This window comes from Anomaloglossus baeobatrachus (assembly GCF_048569485.1).
Source record: "Anomaloglossus baeobatrachus isolate aAnoBae1 chromosome 7 unlocalized genomic scaffold, aAnoBae1.hap1 SUPER_7_unloc_2, whole genome shotgun sequence".
NCBI classification, from domain to species: Eukaryota; Metazoa; Chordata; class Amphibia; order Anura; family Aromobatidae; genus Anomaloglossus; species Anomaloglossus baeobatrachus.
Genome location: NW_027441816.1, coordinates 540263 through 562834, shown reverse-complemented (window position 1 = coordinate 562834; position 22572 = coordinate 540263). Strand labels below are relative to the sequence as shown.

The following is a 22572-nucleotide window of genomic DNA, read 5'->3' as shown; positions in this document are numbered from 1 at the left end:
TAGTGCCAAGACATTTGCAGAGCGCATCTGCCTGCGTTGCACACTCCAACTAATTATAAGTAAGCCATTATACTAGCAAACACTCAGTGTACCTGGTGGCATCCTATCTGTGGCTATTGGACTTTGCTATAGTCCCACTAGTGCCAAGACATTTGCAGAGCGCATCTGCCTGCGTTGCACACTCCAACTAATTATAAGTAAGCCATTATACTAGCAAAAACTCAGTGTACCTAGTGGCATCCTATCTGTGGCTATTGGACTTTGCTATAGTCCCACTAGTGCAAAGACATTTGCAGAGCACGTCTGCCTGCATTGCACACTCCAACTTTTTTAAACTAAGCAATTTTACTAGCAAACACTCAGTGTACCTAGTGGCATCCTATACGTGGCTATTGGACCTTGCTATAGTCCCACTAGTGCCAAGACATTTGCAGAGCGCATCTGCCTGCGTTGCACACTCCAACTAATTATAAGTAAGCCATTATACTAGCAAACACTCAGTGTACCTAGTGGCATCCTATACGTGGCTATTGGACCTTGCTATAGTCCCACTAGTGCCAAGACATTTGCAGAGCGCATCTGCCTGCGTTGCACACTCCAACTAATTTTAACTTAGCCATTATACTAGCAAACACTCAGTGTACCTAGTGGCATCCTATACGTGGCTATTGGACTTTGCTATATTCCCACTAGTGCCAAGACATTTGCAGAGCGCATCTGCCTGCGTTGCACACTCCAACTAATTATAAGTAAGCCATTATACTAGCAAACACTCAGTGTACCTAGTGGCGTCCTATACGTGGCTATTGGACCTTGCTATAGTCCCACTAGTGCCAAGACATTTGCAGAGCGCATCTGCCTGCGTTGCACACTCCAACTAATTATAAGTAAGCCATTATACTAGCAAACACTCAGTGTACCTAGTGGCATCCTATACGTGGCTATTGGACTTTGCTATAGTCCCACTAGTGCCAAGACATTTGCAGAGCGCATCTGCCTGCGTTGCACACTCCAACTAATTATAAGTAAGCCATTATACTAGCAAACACTCAGTGTACCTAGTGGCATCCTATACGTGGCTATTGGACCTTGCTATAGTCCCACTAGTGCCAAGACATTTGCAGAGCGCATCTGCCTGCGTTGCACACTCCAACTAATTATAAGTAAGCCATTATACTAGCAAACACTCAGTGTACCTAGTGGCATCCTATCTGTGGCTATTGGACTTTGCTATAGTCCCACTAGTGCCAAGACATTTGCAGAGCGCATCTGCCTGCGTTGCACACTCCAACTAATTATAAGTAAGCCATTATACTAGCAAACACTCAGTGTACCTAGTGGCATCCTATACGTGGCTATTGGACTTTGCTATAGTCCCACTAGTGCCAAGACATTTGCAGAGCGCATCTGCCTGCGTTGCACACTCCAACTAATTATAAGTAAGCCATTATACTAGCAAACACTCAGTGTACCTAGTGGCATCCTATACGTGGCTATTGGACTTTGCTATAGTCCCACTAGTGCCAAGACATTTGCAGAGCGCATCTGCCTGCGTTGCACACTCCAACTAATTTTAACTTAGCCATTATACTAGCAAACACTCAGTGTACCTAGTGGCATCCTATACGTGGCTATTGGACTTTGCTATAGTCCCACTAGTGCCAAGACATTTGCAGAGCGCATCTGCCTGCGTTGCACACTCCAACTAATTATAAGTAAGCCATTATACTAGCAAACACTCAGTGTACCTAGTGGCATCCTATACGTGGCTATTGGACTTTGCTATAGTCCCACTAGTGCCAAGACATTTGCAGAGCGCATCTGCCTGCGTTGCACACTCCAACTAATTTTAACTTAGCCATTATACTAGCAAACACTCAGTGTACCTAGTGGCATCCTATACGTGGCTATTGGACTTTGCTATAGTCCCACTAGTGCCAAGACATTTGCAGAGCGCATCTGCCTGCGTTGCACACTCCAACTCATTATAACTAAGTTGCATTGTCAGGGATATTTATTCTTTATTATTCTGCTGTTAATAAAGCTAGACCACCACTGCAATCTTCACCACCTCTCAATTTTTACTACCACATTTTCAGTCCACAATCTTGTCGCAATCAACATGAGTGGCAAAATGACAGATGCTGGTGGAAAGGGGAAGAGGCGTGGTGGAAAAGGCAAAAAAGGTTTTGTCTGTGGGGAAAGTGGCAAAGCTCCATTATCATCTGCTGAAGATAGACCATCTACCAGCAAAAGTAAGATGTCTACTACTTACCGTGGACAATCCGATGTGCTCCCTTTTTTACGGACACGAACAACAGGAAGAAAGGTAGATGATGGGCAAAAAAGGAAAATGCTTGAATGGATCTCAAGTGGTCCAACAAGTGCCCTCTCAGCCACTTCAAGTACCGCATCCAAAAAACACCAGTCCTCTGAGTTGTCATCCCAATCACACTTGATTTCTCCCAGCTCTGAAGTCTCCATCAGCCCTGCACAGTATGGTGGAACTGAGATGGCTGAGTCTGCAGAGCTGTTCAGTCACACTATAGCCTGGGAATCAGAGGTCTGCTCCCAATCTACAGTGAGTACAGAACAGGAAATGGTCTGCAGTGATGCCCAGAACCTTTGTGACTCTGATTCAGGCCGTGAGGACCAAGTTTCTGAGCATAATGTTGACCCTTTGTCACAAACTGTAACACCTGTGGTTATAGACAATGAGGAACATACTGATGAAGATGAGATGCAGATACCCGATTGGGATGACAACTTAAATATTCGGTCAGGGCAAGAAGAGGCTCGGTCTGAGGGGGAGGGGAGTGCAAACACAACAATTGATTATGAAGTTCTAGATCCCACCTACTGTCAACCCCCAGTCAGGCACTCGAGGAGGTCAACAGAGGCGGTGGAGGAGGATGCAACCGACGACGAAGTTACCTTGCGCCTTCCTGGACAGAGTCGGAGCACTGGTAGCACGTCTACAACTGCATCCTCAGCCACCACTCTGCCTATGAGCATTATTCGGGGTGGATCAACAGGTCGCATGGCCTCTAAGCCTTGCCTAGCCTGGTCCTTTTTTGACATAGAAAAAGATCGCCCAAATCATGTGATATGTAAAATTTGTCATGATTCTCTTAGTAGAGGTCAAAACCTCAGCAGTTTGACAACTTCTTCCATGAATCGTCACATGAATAAATATCATAGGTCCCGGTGGGAAGCTCACTGTGCTGCAATGCTGCAAGAGCGAACCATCCACCGCCCGCCCCTTCCAGTGCATCCGCGCGCTCTTCATCTTCTAGGACTGTGGGGACAGCTGTCACACCTGTTTTTCCACGCCAAACTTCCACCACTGTAACCGCAACAGGCAGTTTGCTTGTGAGGTCGTCAGTTGGTTTGGAAGGGGAAACAAGTGAGTGTGTACAGCTCTCTCAGACATCGATAGCACCAACGTTGGATGAAGGCAACATCATGTCTCCGCCTGCACTTTCCTCACAAACCTGCATTTTTCCAGGGACACCCTACTCAACACCGTCTACACACAGCAGCCAGATCTCTGTCCCTCAGATGTGGTCAAATAAAAGGCCACTTCCTCCGACCCATGACAAAGCTAAGAGGTTGACTCTATCCCTCTGTAAGCTGTTGGCTACCGAAATGCTGCCTTTCCGCCTAGTGGACACACAGGATTTTAGAGACCTTATGTCTGTCGCTGTGCCCCAGTACCAGATGCCTAGTCGCCACTACTTCTCTAAGAAAGGTGTGCCCGCGCTACACCAGCATGTCGCACACAACATCACCGCTTCCTTGAGAAACTCTGTGTGTGAACGGGTGCATTTCACCACCGATACTTGGACCAGTAAGCATGGACAGGGACGTTACATGTCGCTGACTGGGCACTGGGTAACTATGGTGATAGATGGTGAAGGGTCTGCTGCACAAGTCTTGCCGTCCCCACGACTTGTGTGTCAATCCTCTGTCTGTCCAAGTTCTGCCACAGCTTCTGCATCCTCCACCTCATCTGGGTCCTCCACCTCCGCCCCAAGCCTGCCTGGTCAGGCCACCAGCGTTCTCACTGCGCAGAAGGAATCACGCACGCCTCATTACTATGCTGGCAGCAGAGCGCAACGGCATCAGGCGGTCTTTAGCTTGACATGTCTTGGGAATAAGAGTCACACAGCTGAGGAGTTGTGGTCAGCTCTGCGGTCCGAGTTTAATAAATGGTTGTCTCCACTCAACCTGCAGCCTGGTAAGGCCGTGTGCGACAATGCTGCAAACCTGGGTGCGGCACTTCGCCTGGGCATTGTGACACACGTACCTTGTATGGCTCACGTGTTGAACCTTGTCGTCCAGCAATTTTTAACACACTATCCCGGCCTAGATGGCCTTCTGAACAGGGCACGAAAACTGTCAGCTCACTTCCGCCGTTCAAGCGCCGCAGCAGAGCGACTTGCATCGCTCCAGAAGTCTTTCGGCCTGCCGGTTCATCGCCTGAAATGCGATGTGGCGACACGCTGGAATTCCACTCTCCACATGTTACAGCGACTGTGGCAGCACCGCAGAGCCCTGGTGCAATACGTCATGACGTATAGCCTGGGCCAACGAGATGCAGAGGTGGGGCAGATCACCCTGATGGAGTGGTCTCAGATCAAGGACCTATGCACCCTTCTGCACAGTTTCGACATGGCGACGAATATGTTTAGCTCTGACAATGCCATTATCAGCATGACGATTCCAGTCATTTACATGCTGGAGCACACGCTAAACACTATTCGGAGTCAGGGGGTGGGACAACATGAAGGGGAGGAACTACAGGAGGATTCATATGCGCAAGGGACAACAACATCACCAAGGTCCAGACGTTCATCATCACCAACGCAGCAGGCATGGGACCATGGGGAACAGGGATCGACAAGGGCGCATAGTAGCAGGCGAAATGTTGAGCAAGGTGCAGGAGAACATGAAGAAATGGAGGACGAACTGTCCATGGACATGGAAGACTCAGCGGATGAGGGAGACCTTGGTCAAATTTCAGTTGAAAGAGGTTGGGGGGAGATGTCAGAGGAAGAAAGAACGGGTAGCACCTCTATGCCACAAACACAGCGTGGACTTGGTCCGCATGGCTGCGCAAGACACATGAGTGCCTTTTTGTTGCACTACCTCCAACATGACAGTCGTATTGTCAAAATTAGAAGTGATGATGACTACTGGATTGCAACACTATTAGATCCCCGGTACAAGTCCAAATTTTGTGACATAATTCCAGCCATAGAAAGGGACGCACGTATGCAGGAGTATCAGCAGAAGCTGTTACTCGATCTTAGCTCGGCTTTTCCACCAAACAACCGTGCAGGTGCAGGGAGGGAATCTCCCAGTTGTAACTTGACAAACATGGGACGGTCTCGTCATCTTCAACAGTCTACCCGTACCAGTAGGACCGTATCTGGTGCCGGTAACAGCAATTTTATGGAATCTTTTCATAATTTTTTTAGACCCTCTTTTGCAAGGCCACCAGAGACAACAAGTCTGACACATACTCAACGGCTGGAGAGGATGATACAGGAGTATCTCCAAATGAACATCGATGCCATGACTGTGCAACTGGAGCCTTGCTCCTTTTGGGCTTCAAACCTAGAAAAATGGCCAGAGCTCTCCAGTTACGCCTTGGAGATTTTGTCGTGTCCAGCTGCCAGCGTTGTCTCTGAACGTGTATTCAGTGCTGCTGGGTGTGTGCTGACAGATAAGCGCACGCGTCTGTCCAGTGAAAATGTGGACAGACTGACGTTCATCAAAATGAACAAGTCATGGATCCAGAAGGAATTTACTACCCCTGTGTCATCCTGGGGAGAGTAAATGCTTGTTGATTTGGAATGTGCTTGATGCAAATCAAAACATCCTGTTTGCAACTAGGGCCCAAGTGCTGCCACTGATGGGGTGGGTGTCTGTGTGGCCCAATTTTTGGAAAAAAGGGAGACTCCGCTTGGAGTAACCCTTGCTTGCTGTGTTTTTAAAAGAAGCCAAGATGAACAGAGCTGGGATCAGGAAAGACTTTGCTACCTACCCCGGTGTCATCCTGGGGACGGTTAAGAATAGCGTATTTTTGAATGTGCTTGATGCAAATGTAGCTGTGAAGTGTACAACTGGGGCACAACTGCTGCCACTGAAGGGGTGGGTGTGTGTGGGGCCCAATTTTTGGAAAAAAGGGAGACTCCGCTTGGAGTAACCCTTGCTTGCTGTGTTTTTAAAAGAAGCCAAGATGAACAGAGCTGGGATCAGGAAAGACTTTGCTACCTACCCCGGTGTCATCCTGGGGACGGTTAATTATGGCGTATTTTTGAATGTGCTTGATGCAAATCAAAACATCCTGTTTGCAACTAGGGCCCAAGTGCTGCCACTGATGGGGTGGGTGTCTGTGTGGCCCAATTTTTGGAAAAAGGGAGACTCCGCTTGGAGTAACCCTTGCTTGCTGTGTTTTTAAAAGAAGCCAAGATGAACAGAGCTGGGATCAGGAAAGACTTTGCTACCTACCCCGGTGTCATCCTGGGGACGGTTAAGAATAGCGTATTTTTGAATGTGCTTGATGCAAATGTAGCTGTGAAATGTACAACTGGGGCACAACTGCTGCCACTGAAGGGGTGGGTGTGTGTGGGGCCCAATTTTTGGAAAAAGGGAGACTCCGCTTGGAGTAACCCTTGCTTGCTGTGTTTTTAAAAGAAGCCAAGATGAACAGAGCTGGGATCAGGAAAGACTTTGCTACCTACCCCGGTGTCATCCTGGGGACGGTTAATTATGGCGTATTTTTGAATGTGCTTGATGCAAATCAAAACATCCTGTTTGCAACTAGGGCCCAAGTGCTGCCACTGATGGGGTGGGTGTCTGTGTGGCCCAATTTTTGGAAAAAAGGGAGACTCCGCTTGGAGTAACCCTTGCTTGCTGTGTTTTTAAAAGAAGCCAAGATGAACAGAGCTGGGATCAGGAAAGACTTTGCTACCTACCCCGGTGTCATCCTGGGGACGGTTAATTATGGCGTATTTTTGAATGTGCTTGATGCAAATCAAAACATCCTGTTTGCAACTAGGGCCCAAGTGCTGCCACTGATGGGGTGGGTGTCTGTGTGGCCCAATTTTTGGAAAAAAGGGAGACTCCGCTTGGAGTAACCCTTGCTTGCTGTGTTTTTAAAAGAAGCCAAGATGAACAGAGCTGGGATCAGGAAAGACTTTGCTACCTACCCCGGTGTCATCCTGGGGACGGTTAATTATGGCGTATTTTTGAATGTGCTTGATGCAAATCAAAACATCCTGTTTGCAACTAGGGCCCAAGTGCTGCCACTGATGGGGTGGGTGTCTGTGTGGCCCAATTTTTGGAAAAAAGGGAGACTCCGCTTGGAGTAACCCTTGCTTGCTGTGTTTTTAAAAGAAGCCAAGATGAACAGAGCTGGGATCAGGAAAGACTTTGCTACCTACCCCGATGTCATCCTGGGGACGGTTAATTATGGCGAATTTTGGAATGTGCTTGATGCAAATCAAAACATACTGTTTGCAACTAGGGCCCAAGTGCTGCCACTGATGGGGTGGGTGTCTGTGTGGCCCAATTTTTGGAAAAAAGGGAGACTCCGCTTGGAGTAACCCTTGCTTGCTGTGTTTTTAAAAGAAGCCAAGATGAACAAGTCATGGGTCAGCAAAGACTTTATCTACCTACCCCGGTGTCATCCTGGGGACGGATAAGAATGGCGTATTTTTGAATGTACTTGATGCAAATCAAAACATCCTGTTTGCAACTAGGGCCCAAGTGCTGCCACTGATGGGGTGGGTGTCTGTGTGGCCCAATTTTTGGAAAAAAGGGAGACTCCGCTTGGAGTAACCCTTGCTTGCTGTGTTTTTAAAAGAAGCCAAGATGAACAGAGCTGGGATCAGGAAAGACTTTGCTACCTACCCCGGTGTCACCCTGGGGACGGTTAATTATGGCGTATTTTTGAATGTGCTTGATGCAAATCAAAACATCCTGTTTGCAACTAGGGCCCAAGTGCTGCCACTGATGGGGTGGGTGTCTGTGTGGCCCAATTTTTGGAAAAAAGGGAGACTCCGCTTGGAGTAACCCTTGCTTGCTGTGTTTTTAAAAGAAGCCAAGATGAACAAGTCATGGGTCAGCAAAGACTTTATCTACCTACCCCGGTGTCATCCTGGGGACGGATAAGAATGGCGTATTTTTGAATGTGCTTGATGCAAATCAAAACATCCTGTTTGCAACTAGGGCCCAAGTCCTGCCACTGATGGGGTGGGTGTCTGTGTGGCCCAATTTTTGGAAAAAAGGGAGACTCCGCTTGGAGTAACCCTTGCTTGCTGTGTTTTTAAAAGAAGCCAAGATGAACAGAGCTGGGATCAGGAAAGACTTTGCTACCTACCCCGGTGTCATCCTGGGCACGGTTAATTATGGCGTATTTTTGAATTTGCTTGATGCAAATCAAAACATCCTGTTTGCAACTAGGGCCCAAGTGCTGCCACTGATGGGGTGGGTGTCTGTGTGGCCCAATTTTTGGAAAAAAGGGAGACTCCGCTTGGAGTAACCCTTGCTTGCTGTGTTTTTAAAAGAAGCCAAGATGAACAGAGCTGGGATCAGGAAAGACTTTGCTACCTACCCCGGTGTCATCCTGGGGACGGTTAAGAATAGCGTATTTTTGAATGTGCTTGATGCAAATGTAGCTGTGAAGTGTACAACTGGGGCACAACTGCTGCCACTGAAGGGGTGGGTGTGTGTGGGGCCCAATTTTTGGAAAAAAGGGAGACTCCGCTTGGAGTCACCTTGCGGTGTTTTACATGATTTTAGAATGGCGTGCCATGCCTATATCTGTGTGTCCTCCTCTTTTTCCTTGTCCAGCTGTTTTGTTTTCGCATGAGTATATGTCCTTGTCACTTTCCCATGTGTTTGTGTTGTGTTGTGAGTTGTTTGTCACCTTTTGGACACCTTTGAGGGTGTTTTCTAGGTGTTTTACTGTGTTTGTGATTGCCTGCCATTGTTTCCTATTGGCTCGAGTTCGGTTCGTCGAACGTTCGACGAGCCGAACTCGAACGGGAGCTCCGTTCGGCGAACCGACCTCGAGCCGAACCGGGACCGGTTCGCTCATCTCTACTCCTGGACATAGCATTCGAATTACCAGGTCCCTGAAGGCTGAAATGCGTAGTGGCCGGAAATCATGAACAATTACAATGGGCGTATGTGCTGTAGATCCTGCGTCAGTTGTAGCTTGGAACTTTGTCTTTTCACGGATTTGCCCGTCTCTCATGGTGTTGGGCTATTTTCGGATCAAAATGGTGTGTCCCTCCTTGGCCCGTATCATGGGTTATTTCAGGGGCAAATTTAACTCTCTTAGCACTTTTCTCCTTAATTGTGGCCGTTGAATTGTGGGGTCAAGGTCTATCCAACCAGCATATTTGTTGTTTTTCAGACAATTTAGGGCTCGTGCATAGTAATAATAACACAGGTTTCCAAGGGTAAAAATTTTTGAAAGATGTGATTTTTTTCATACTTTCGATCATTGGACTCAGTAAAAATATTGAAAAAATATCATCACGTACAGTTTTTTCACAAACACTGATTCTATAGGTGTTAGGGCCAGGTGGACGGGCAGACCCAGGAGGTGGATCCACTGGGCCGAACACCTTAATGAAGGCAAGGGGTCCGGTAGCCGGAGCACTACGGGTAGCAGGACAGTCCGTGCAAAAGAGTGGAATGGAGAAGTCCCTGGGACCACGGAGTCACTGATGGTAGTCCGGGTGACGGAGCTCAGGTTCGGAGGCCGAGATGTCAGGCAGAGTCCGGAACCGATGGAGCGAGAGGACGGGTCACCACAGGGATCAGAGATGGTACGGACTGACGGGATGGCAGATAGTCAGCGTTCGGGGTTCGGGAATCGGCAGGACCGGATGGCGAGGCAGGAGCGGCTCTAGAAGAGAGATAGGTAAGTATATCACAGAGACACAAGGAGACCTGACTCCTAGCTTAGGAAACACGAAGAACAGGCCCCGCCCACTTGGACATTAAACCCCTTTATACCCTGTACCTGTGTGTTCAATTTCCTGTCAGTGGACGCTGGCCCTTTAAGAGAGGGTCAATGACCGCGCGCGCGCCCTAATGCGCATGCGCGAGGCCCGGGTGCCAGAAGCCAGGGCAGGGAGCGGTGTATAGGAAGCAGGGGAGCCGGCCTGGAGCAGGGCTGCCGACAGGCGCCGGGAGCGGGGACCGGGCCGCCTGGGGACCGCAGGTGGTGGAGGCTGGAGACCGTGGAGCGGGGGATGTCTGCCAGAGGAGCCGGGGAGCGAAGCAGGGAAGCCGGGGAGCGTGGCAGGTGAGCCGGGGGGCAGAGCAGGGGACCCGGAGAGCGTGACAATAGGTTTCCAAAAGGTTAGAATTCTGAAAAGATTCCCTCCATACTTTTCTGAAGATGGTGCTCTAGTGTATTCAAGCAATGTTCCTGTGCTGATGGAAAATGTAACATTAAGTACAATGTGAGCGAGTGGAGACACGTCATTGTTTCATCCAAAAAGTCTGAAAGCTGTGCTACTGCTCAATGGCAGTAAGTATTCTTCAGTGTGTGTAGGGCATGTGTCGCGGGCAGAGGGGCCACGCACGCTACGCTCGGGTTCGGGGACTTCTGCTGCTGCTCGGTGGCTCGAGCGGAGGGCCAGATCCGGGGACTCGAGCAGCGCTCCTCGCCCACGAGTGAAAAGGGGGTGGTTTGTTTGGGGAGATAGTTAGTGACGTCACCCACAGGTCGTGGTGATAATGGGCACCACCACTGCTGGTGACGGGGATCCCGGGAGCGATGGCAGGGAGCAGCTAGGATGTTGGTTCCCCCTCCGTGGGTAGGGGTTGGTGATCCCGGGGCCCGGTGGCGGTACGGGGAGGCTGGATGGCTGGGGTGTACGTACCGAGGGAGCCCGTTTGCCCGCAGGCGCTGGCCCTTGGATCTCTAGCCTATGGCGGTGGCTTTTTATCCTCACGGTGTGGACGGTTGCCTTCTGTCGGGTCTTGGGTGTTAGGGAACCCCTGGGATTCCGGTCACTCTCGGATTTGACCATTGTCGGCGGCTCCTAGCCTGGTCAGGGTCCAATGGCCCTGCCTTTGTGCTTGGTACAGATCCGCTCACCGGTTCAGTTCCCCTCGGGTCACCGCCCGTCCCCGGTCCTACGGTTCAGCTGACTTGTACCACCTCCTGCAGACGGCCACCACCGTCTGCCGACCTTGCTGACAGTGCCTGGGCTCCTACCCAGACACTAACAGTTTCTGTCCTCTCACTTTCCACTACAAAACTAAACTAACTGCTTTTTCCCGCCTCCAGGCCTGTGAACTCCTCGGTGGGTGGGGCCAACCGCCTGGCTCCGCCCCACCTGGTGTGGACATCAGACCCTGGAGGAGGCAACAAGGATTTTGTGTGACTGATGTAGACTATCCAGGGGAGGGGGTGTGTGTGATTTTGTGTTTGTGACTACCTGGCTAGTCCAGGGCGTCACACATGCTATGCACTTGGAAGAAAGCTGTGAGAATTTAGACTTTATTCTCAAGAAACTTAACTACAAGGAGCATGGATGGTCAATATGTGGTGGTCTAAAAATGTTCTCATTGCTTCTTGGGCAGCAAGGAGGATATATTAAATACCCATGCTGTTCTGCCTCATGGCAGCCTGCTAATAGTCATTCATTGAAATTTCTGTTACAACCCCTAGAGGTCATTGTTATTCTTTTGAATTGCTGAGTTTCCCTTTAAGCTAAATGTATTCTGGGTAAGGAATGCCTCCCTGAGCTGAGAAGAAGCCTGCAGCCATTTTCTCTTTGGATTTGTCAGGAAAGGACATGCCGACTTACCTCTCTGTACATTCACCCCTGCCTAGTGTAATCCGGTGAGCAAAGCAAATTACATGTGTTAGTGATAGAATCCTAGATGGAAGAGTGTAGTAAATGCATTGTACATTGTACTTCTACACCTTTAGTGTCATCCCTGTCTTGTTTGTCTAGATAGGATTTCTATGTATTGCAGATGCAGTGACCTTTCACCTACATTCTCGTAAGAACTGCATCTCATGTACTGTTATGCTATGTTAACTCTGTATTAACACTGTACTGACTGTAATCATTTTCTTGTTATAGTTTTTACCCGTATAAAACAGTATCTTGGATATACCGTATTCTGTCTTCAACTGCATCTTGGATATTCCTATATTCACTGTATATTCCATGTATACTGCAATCAAGTTCACGTTACCAGCTAATAAATCAAGGCTATTGAACTCCACAGTCTGTTTATTTGAAATGTGAACTAGGGTTTAGCTGTATGCTAAAGATTCACAGCATTACGTAAAAGAAGGCAGAACACATGCTTTTTGTGTGAATTGGAAAGCCAGGTTAGGACTCTTCACTGGAGCAAAAAAAATTGGCCAACAAGAACATCTTTGTAACCGGGACTCAAGAACATTGTTGCATAAAGCTTAGTTGATCCCACCTAAAGTTCTCTTGCCACCACTCCACTGTAAGCTTGGACTGATGAAGCTGTTTGTGAAAGCGCTACTGAAAGAAGGAGAGATGTTTAAGTACCTGTGTACCAAGTTTCAGGGACTGTCAGAATCAAGTCTGAAGGAAGGTGTGATGCCCTGACAAAACCAGGTAGTTACAGATAGGCCCCCGCACAACACCTTTCCTCACTTAGGAAACACACAGCCGACCTGAAACCCTAGTCACCTAGGACCCTGAAGCCAGGACCGAAACCAGCGGCCTAGCTAATTAAATGATTGAGGGCAGGATTATAGGTCCTATCCCACCTAAAGTCCCTCAAAGAAGACAACAGCCCACTGATAGGGATAAGGCCACCGCCAGGGCCCTTAGATCCCACGGGCCAGCGCCTGCGGGCACGGCTCCTTAGGCCATATCCAGCCGGGAGCGGACTCCTGAGTTCCAGACCAGGCAGTCCACCATACACAAAAACAAGTGCAGAGTAAAGGACAGCGACCACCAGCCTGGGTGGGGGACCTGAATGCAACCGGCCGGGGCGGCAGGCCACCAGCACCTTTGGTTTACCGAAAGACTCGTGTGATTCATTTACTGTGAGTAACCAAACATCCCCCTGCTTGCTCAGGCGCGCCGGCCCTTGCCATCACCATACCCTGCACAAAGACACTGGGCCCCGGGGCAATCATCCCTACACACGGAGGGGTTAACATCCAGCTGCCACTACATCTCTCCCGGGTATCCCATAACGGCAGCGGTGGTGTCCCACCTCACCACACACCGTTGGTGGCGTCACAAACTTAATACGGCCTAGCCCATACATCTACATTCCTCCTTTTATTCGACATGTCCGCGAGACCCCCGGGTCGAGCCACTCTCTTAGAAGGTCTGGATCCGACCAACGGCGGCTGCTGGCACAGGGGCAGCACAAAAGCATTTTTGTGGGTTCGGATATTCAGAAACCCATGAATGAAGGATGACGTGTTTTAAACAATAATGAAAACTGTTGAAAAAAGGGCTTGGGACTCTTTGAAAGAAGCAATAAATACGTTTCTAGGTAACAACAAAGAATCAAAATTTAAGTCCATCGTGGAGAACATGCTGAAACGTTTCAAAGCCTTGGGTTGTCTAATGAATTTGAAGTTACATTTTTTACATTCCTATTTGGACTACTTGTCTGAAAACCTTGGTGCTGGTGGGAAGAACAAGAAGGTTTTCATCGGAATATCAAGGAGATGGAACGACGATACCAAAGTAAATGAAACGTGAACATGATTGCCGGATGCTTCACAGAGAAGATCCACAGGCCTTCTATAAGAGAAAAGGGGGATCTAGAGAAAAGGAAAAAGTGCAAGAATAAATTTCTAATAAAGTTGCAGAATGACTGTACAATAAATAAATGTATTTTATATATAAAATTGTGAATATTTTTGGTTACAATAAGTATTTTTCTTGTTCATGTCACTTGTATGTAACTTCACACATGGATTGTACAAAATCAATATTTGATGGTTAAAAAAAAATATTTTTTTTTTTTTTTAAATCAGGACATTAGAAAACATAATAATCAGTCACTGGATTTGAAGTTTCATAAACCAAAATTTTACATAGCTGTGTAATTTGTCGGGCACCCACCGACAATAGAATAGCGCCAGATTTAGGAAGCTGGCTGAGGTCTGCAAAGTCTGTAGCCAGGTGACAAAATTGTCCAACCTGGGTTTCTTCCTTAAGTAGTCTCTGGTATGATGATATGGTATAATCCTGGCAGCCGGAGTCGAAATCCCTAGATTGCGGTTATGATCTCCAATCGGAATTGGAGCCCCTAGATTGAAGCCATGTAGCCAAGTGATCCTCTAGTTGAAGCCAAAGTCCCTAGACCGAGTCCACAAGGCATCCTGGTTCTGATCCCCTAGCCAGCTCCTAAGAGCTTAGACTAGATCATGCAACATCCATCAACAACCTGGTGACTCCAAGAAGTCCCCTTTTATAGCCATAACCTTCCCTTAGGATATACTGGGCCCTTATCAGATTGGTTGTACAAGGTTGCTTCTCTTATTGGATGAATTTCAAGCTGCATGGATAATGTTCATTTAAATGATGTGGATAGAAAGACTGAAGATATCTACATGTAGTCTGAAATCCATCATGAATCAATACTATTTTACACAGTCATAAGCAGCCCATGGGCATTCACCTGCATTCAAACCAATAACAGCTCATAGACCAGACAATCCATCTACCACTGGACCAAAGACAGGAAGTTAAATCCACTGCCTGCGGTAACCAACTTAATCCTATAGGCTACTCACACAACAAACCCAACAGAAAGGAAAAAAACATGGCTTCGATTATCCATCCAATGAAAACGCATAACCATTGTGAGCCATTGGACAATGCAATTGGACACTTGGTGACATGGTGCACGGCCCAGTGAATCAAGTCTTTACTTCATATTCACGGTTTAAGCCCTTGGGTTCTAATGTGCCCAGAGTACATATCCAGAAAGATTCTCTTTCTTTGAGCTAAACACAAGTCAACAATACATTGTAAGCAGATTCTATTACCAGTCCCACACCATTTTGTGACGCATAATCACACAGTGATCCAATTAAGATTCCAAGTCATCGGACATGTCCAAGCCATACGCAGAGGAGGCAATAGAATTAGGAAGCTCAAAGAAAGGGAATCTTTCTGGATATATACTCTGGGCACATTGGAACCCAAAGGCTTAAACCATGAATATGAAGTACAGACTTGATTCATTGGGCCATGCATGGACATAATGGACATAATTCTAATAGGCAGGACAGGTAATAAGGAGCACAAGTTATATGCTAAAATGTGTTGTGTGACAAGACAGACACAGGAAAGGACATGATAACAGGTGTAGGGACCAACAAGGTGAGACAAGGGGTATCAGGATAGGGTCAAGTAGGTATGAATGTAGTAATGGGGCAGGCATAGAGAATTGTATGTGAATGTGAATTACAATAAATCACTAAGGAAAGGAATATGTGAGTGTGTGCCTAATGTAAACTAATATTGTACTGGCAAAATTATAGATGGAAAGGGAGAAGGGGAGGGGGGAGAGAGGAGGCTGTAATTGACTACAAGGGTATGAGTTATGAGTGATCATAGGGATAGTGTTACATAAGTGGAAATACCTATGGAGGACCGGATGTGTAAGCGCATACCTTATACAAACCTATAGAGTGCTGATGGGTGAGAGTGTGATGTTAGATATAAGACATCCTATAGTGAAAAGTGAGCCGTAATCAAGTGCAACAGGGATATTTCACGTGACTATGGGAACCTGGAAGGTAAAGAAAGGGGAGAAAAAACTGTTAGACAAGGTAATCAGACATAATGTAACCAGTTGATCAGACATGATCACCTGGTTTGAGACCCCCTGCCTTACACTATATAGATATCATGTTCATTCCCCATCTATCTTGCTCAGGAGAGCATCTCCCTCCCCCGGCACCAAGAGCAGCTCATACTGAATTGTTACATTGACTAGTAACACTGCACACAGAAATGCACCTTAATATTCCACTGTTAACCCTTTCCTCCCAGCAGTAACACACAACTCCTCACCTTGATATCATGGTGATTTATGGTCAGAATGACTTCAATGCGATCAGTGATTTCTATTCTAGCTCTGCTCACATAGATTTTATATCCACACTCAACTATAGGCCGTTCTTCATATTTTGGGGGCTTTTAGTCAGATATACTAGTTTGTGCCTGTATAGTATTGGTGTAGATGGGAGTGTAGGGCATGGGTTACATGGCACTGTGGTGGAATACTGATGGGAGGTATTGGTGCTGTGTTTGATGCTTCTACTGGGTATTTTCCTACAAATACTGGAACAGCTCACTGCTTAGAATGATCCTTCCCAGCTCTATAATATATTATATATACCCCACAATGCAGGCTCACACACACATTTGTCTCAAGTGTGTTGTAGGGACACAGATACAGTCTTGGTCATGTGACTAAAGGCTACTTTACACACTGCGATATCGGTCCCGATATCGCTAGTGTGGGTACCCGCCCCCATCTGTTGCGCGACACGGGCAAATCGCTGCCCATGCCGCACAAACACCGACCAGACCCGTCACACATACTTACCTGCCCGGCGACGTCGCTGTGTCCGGCGAACCGCCTCCTTTCTAAGGGGGCGGTCCGTGCGGCGTCACAGCGACGTCACTGAGCGACCGCCCAATAGCAGCGGAGGGGCGGAGATGAGTGGCCGGAACATCCCGCCCACCTCCTTCCTTCCTCATAGCGGCTGGGAGGCAGGTAAGGAGAGGTTCCTAGTTTCTGCGGTGTCACACGGAGCGATGTGTGCTACCGCAGGAGTGACGAACTACATCGTTACTGCTGCAGTAACGATAATCGAGAATGGAGACCCATGTCACCGATGAGCGATTTTGCACGTTTTTGCAACGATGCAAAATCGCTCATCGGTATCACACGCAGCAACATCGCTAATGCGGCCGGATGTGCGTCACAAATTCCGTGACCCCAACGACTCCGCATTAGCGATGTCGCAGCGTGTAAAGCCCCCTTTAGTGGGAGTGGTGTACAGGGTCTTAGCAGTAAAGAGTATTCCATATTTCTGCCAGATACCCACAGAGATATTGAAATCTGAAAAAAGAGACTTCTGCTCATTGAAGGTAAGAACTGCTCACATAGCGTTCAACTCCACAGCAAACGAGTGCTCTAGCACTGGCATCTCAGCAGGGATATTCCCCTACTACACATGTGTGTCTAGGTCACTGTGACAGTTTACAGGACATAACTCAGGGCACCTAGACAGAAGGCAGAGGGACTACTTTCTATTTCTGGTGTAGAGCTTAGTACAATATATATATATTTATACTATTACATGGGACACATGTACCTTGTATTACCATTATTCGCTGTATATGAACCCCTTTTCTCCGGGCATTATTTGTCTATAGCATTTTTCACGAACCTGAGGCAACTGAGAACCCTTCAGTGAAGGAATTCCACTAACCCTCACAATACCTACCAGGGGCCTCCCTGCAGTAACTCAGGTAGTTGTACCCATTCTCTTTCCGCATTCTATGTGTTCTTCTTTCTTCTTTTTTTTCTTTTTTCTTCTTTTTATTTCTATCATGTAGTTCAGGGGTTTATAGATATATGTCCTGCATCTCATATTTCCTTTAGTGGTGCTTCTTACCCATTCTCATATCATTTACCCTAGTATTTCATGATCCTGAGGCAACTGAGAACCCTTTAATAAAGGAATCCTTTTTCACCTGAATTGTCAAGTGATACTTACCAGTGACTATCACGTAATGTTACAGGTAGTTCCATTTTCTTCCTCTTCTTTCTCTCCTTTCTTCTTTGTCACACGGTCCATTGTGTTATAGCCCACGTGTCATGATAACACTTGTACCATCTTTTCATTTAGATTCCACCTACAATTATTTACCGATTCCAGTTCTGGAATAGGCTTTCATCATCTACTCACTAGAATTCTCAAGTTCATAAGGTACTGAGACATATACATGTTCACACCATTATAAAGAACAAAGTATAAACATTGAGGTTTTTCTCACACCCATGTTCCTGTGTTCTTTGATATGATATGTGTTCATTTCCTTCACTATATAGGATTGCAAGTTTTCCATTTGTACCTTAATGGCAATGACGCTATACAATTGAACACATATCATCCTGTTATCCATATAGGTGTGTATTTACCTGCTTGACTATTTTTGGTTGTTTGATCCAGAATGTTTCTCCAGATAGGTCATGTGGAAATTTTCTTTCCTCAGTACAAATGTTTTCACTATGGCTTTGGAAAATTTTTTTGTATGTGCATCATGGTCATTTGACCCATTGTACTCTCAAGTAGCAATATATTGTACTGTTATGTTGTACTATGTACTAATTACGTGTTTATATGGTTTTGTAACCCTTTATGATCTTAGATAACTTTATCCTTGATAAAGACCTAAAAACAAGCTCGAAACGTTGGATGAATTATCCTTTTGCACAAATAAAGAATTTTCAGCATTCTAAGAGTTCTTTTCTTACGTTATTGATCACTATAGTGTGCCAGAGCTATTTCTATTGAATTGACTCTTATTTTTTCTGAGCACCTGCTATATACACAGTGAGCCAGACATATTCAATTTTCATTCAGAAGGCAGAGGGAAGCCTTAGCAGCTGAGCCTATATCTTGGCTTGTGAGCATTAGAACAGGCCGGCGATTACAGGGTAACATGAAAAATGTCCAGCTTGCATTATGACTAGAACATGACAATATCCTTTTAAGTACTAACCTATGATGCGTTCCTAAGCAGTTGATGTTATATGTTCTACATTTCATTTTCTGCATACTTTACAAGTAGTAGAATTTGCTTTGATATAGGCAACTGGATTTTCACAATGAAAAGGCAAAGGATAACGCCCGAAAAAGACGCCATACATTATGTCAGTGCCATCACTGACAAACCTGGATTGACCATGAAATACATCAATCCCCTTAAAGGTGAGTTAAAACAAGTTTTAACTAAATTGCCTTAATATTGTCATGCATTAGAATGACTGTCTTAGGTAATGATAAATATTTTCTACAGGAAGAGGAGTGTTTGCTGAAACTGAAATCGAAAAAGGGAGTTTTGTTGCAGAATATCGAGGTGAGCTCACGTATGCACTTACGATGGTAGACAACTACTCGAGATTTATGGTTGTGGTACAAGTCAAAGATCTAATGGCCCATACTGCAGCGAAGGTCTTCCAAGCACACTTATGCAGACCTCATGGCTACTCAGAGAGAGTCCTCACAGATCAAGGCACTGCCTTTGAAGCGGAAATCTTCAAGGACTTCTGCAGCTTTTACCGATGCAGGAAGATGCGTACTACACCCTACCATGCTCAAACCAATGGTTATCAACCTGCTCAGGACTTTACCCCATATTCCAGATGTGGCCTTACAAGTGATTTATAGAGGGGTAACAATACGTTGGGATCATCGGATCTAATCTCCCTTTTTATACACCCTAAAATCTTGTTTGCGTTAGAATAAACAATAACATCATAAAGGTATAGCAGTACCGTTTCAAAGTTTCGGTGTCCCAAGCAGCATTCCATCAGCCTCTGGAAGGTTCCTGGCAAATTGCACAGCTCGAAGGGCATGCTTTTGAACTCGCAGAGACCCATCGGGGTGGCAAAGGCGGTCTTCTCCCGGTCTTCCTCAGCAACGGACACTTGCCAATAGTGACTAGTGAGATCAAGGGTAGAAAAATAATTTGCAGTTGTCAATGCAGCTAGCTATTCCTCAATACAGGGGAGTGGTGCTGTCCTTCTTCTTTAACAGGACCAACGGAGCTGCCCAGAGGCTACAACTGTCACGGATAACCCCAGCCTCCTTCATGTTGCTCAACATGTCCTTGGTACACTGGTAATGTGCAGGTAGATTTGGCTTATATCTCTCTTTGATGGGTGGGTGTGCACTTGTGGGGATGTAGTGTTTGACCCCTTTTATTTTTCAAAAGTCTAGCGGATGTTTGCTGAAGACTTGCTCGTATTCTTGCACTAGCCTGTAGACCCCCTTCTTGTGATGTGAAGGTGTGGAGTCAGTGCCTACGTGTAATTCCTTACACCACTCCTCTGGCTGACTTGGTGAGCTGTCACTGAATGGGTGGGCTGAAGCAATGGTGGATGCTGCTGTTTGGATAGCATGTGTATCTACTGAGAACAGCTTATCAATGGTGGCAAATCGGAGCAGCTTAATCTTTTGCTCTCCGCAGTTCAACACTCTCATGGGCACTCTTCCCTTCCATATTAATGAATAAAACTATGATGTAAATAGCATATAGATACCCCACAAATGCAGATAAAAGTAGGTTATGGGAAAAGGGGGAAGAGAGAAACAGGAAAATAGTGGAATAAAGTATACCTTCCAGGTGGGAGAGGAAATGGCAGCACAGCCAGTGGAGGTGAAGCAAGGAAAGCCTGCAACTAAAGAGTTGAGAGCGTTATCACATGGTGACTGAGCCTGATTGTAACGGGAGCATAGAGGTGCCGATCCTGTCTTACCTGCGTTGGTGTAGAAGTGGGTGTCCTGTGGTGGAGTCAGCTATGTGCAGTGGTGGCCGTGGGTTCTTTTATGTGCGACCGTAGTAATAGCTGTGCCCACTTCCTGTATGGGAGTGGAATGCAGTGAGGCTAATGGAACGCACGCCTGCGCATTTGTGTTTAACGTCGCGCATGTGCAGAACGGAGAAAAGGCTGCGCTCACTTCCTAATGAAAGGGAGTGAGACGCAGCTGGGAAGGGAAGGGAAAAGATTAGGGTTTGGGGATGATGAAAGGGCTTTCTACGGGCAAGGATGGCAAAGGGTGGCAGTGACGGAAAGTCAGGCAGATGGTCCTGTCCTGTCCTGTCCGTCCGTCTTTTTGTATCATGAATTGGAAAGACTGCAAGGGGGAGGGGAGGTGCTTGTGCCCAAAAGGAGGAGTTATTCAGATTCATTGCAGTGGGCGGCGGCTGCAAAAAGCACCATTCTCCTTGTTTTTGCTCTGCAAAACAGCCTTTTCAAGGGTTTGGCTTGGGTGACAAAATGTCTTCTGTAGGCGTGGGTTTGTCTCCCTCTCCCTAAGATGTGTCCGGTATAGGCCAGGGTGCCACTCAAGGCCGTAACCAATTCGGGTTATAGCTTCTCGGCCTTTTGGCTAAGATCAAGTGTAGTTTCGGAGGACGCTACCTTGGTCGGTACTGGAAGGTGCCTGGGATTGCACGTCTGCCGGCCTTGAGGGAGTGTGTGCGCCTTCTGGTGACACATAGCCCTCTTGTGCCTGGACGGTTCCCAGGCAACGGGAGGCGATCACCTTTGTTATTTTGAAGTCCTACTGATAAACAGAAAAAAAAAAAATTAAATCTGTTCTTATCAGTTTAATATCTGATACGTCCCCTCTCTAGGGACCATATATTAAATGGATTTTTAGAACAAGGAGATGGAAAAAATCTTGCTCTGTCCACTCCACGCATTGACCTGGTATTGCAGTACCTCCAGGACCGGTGCACCCCTTCTTAACCGAGTTTCCAAAAGCAGAACTCAATTCACCTGATTCAAATGAGCCTCATTAGTGAATTGAAAGAAAGCAAAAACTTTATATGCACCTCAATTTGGCCAATTCACTTTTCACACTTTCACCCTTTTTTTTTATCTTTCACACCTTTTACTTGCTTTATTGATGCAAAAGCTGTGCCAAATAGCAAACTCATCTCCACTCAACTTGACCAACTCTGCTATGTCCCGTGCAGTATCTTATTCTCAGTCTTATCTAGATCATTTGCAATTGAATAGAATAGATCCCTTTTGGACACATTGGATTCAGCTGCTGCAGTGACTGCAGGTGTTAGAAGATGCAGACTTGGCATCAGGTGCTGTCTATCAGATTCCACTCCAATTAAAGCTTCCATTGTTTTTCGGTGTTTTCTTTGAGCAATGATGATGTCTTTAGTGATCTGTTGGCTCCCTCTCCTGGAGGAAGAGTTTGCTTGCTCTTGGACTTTCAAAAAGAGAGGTCATGATAGACATTTAGCTTCTGAGCCCAATTGGGGACAGTCATGGGTGATGAATGTTTTGCAACCTGCTGCGAAGCCTGATACCGCAATATAAGGAACGTCAAATACTAAGAATGGGCGGCCTATGAAAGAATTAGTACTTTCATTAAGCATACTTAAACGGCTAATTGGGAATAGACAAACTGTAAAAAGCCCTCTGAGAAAGCCCCTCTCTATCCTTTGTCAGTAAGCTTTTCTGTAGTCTGCCTGTTGATGTATTTTCCGTTTGAACAGTGCACAACATGAAGTGACGGAACACTGGCTTGTCACAATGTCCCCCGCTGACATCACAATAGCGCTGCTGCCTAGAAAGCCAGCTGCGCAGCAGAAGTTGCTCTTTGGGTGGGATGGTGGGCTAATGTATCTATTCCTGCTTGGTGAGAGTTTGACATGATCTAGAGCAACGAGTTCCAGCGGCTAGCGGTTGATTATTGGCTGTAATGGGGCTTTCTGGCTGGTGCTAGCCTTTCTTCTT

The 22572-nt window shown here is 46.7% G+C and overlaps 1 pseudogene; it reads left to right on the top strand.

Moving 5' to 3' along the window:
- Nucleotides 1-21353: 21353 nt before the first annotated feature.
- On the top strand, nt 21354-21559 carry LOC142259393 (U2 spliceosomal RNA; annotated as a pseudogene).
- Nucleotides 21560-22572: the final 1013 nt, after the last annotated feature.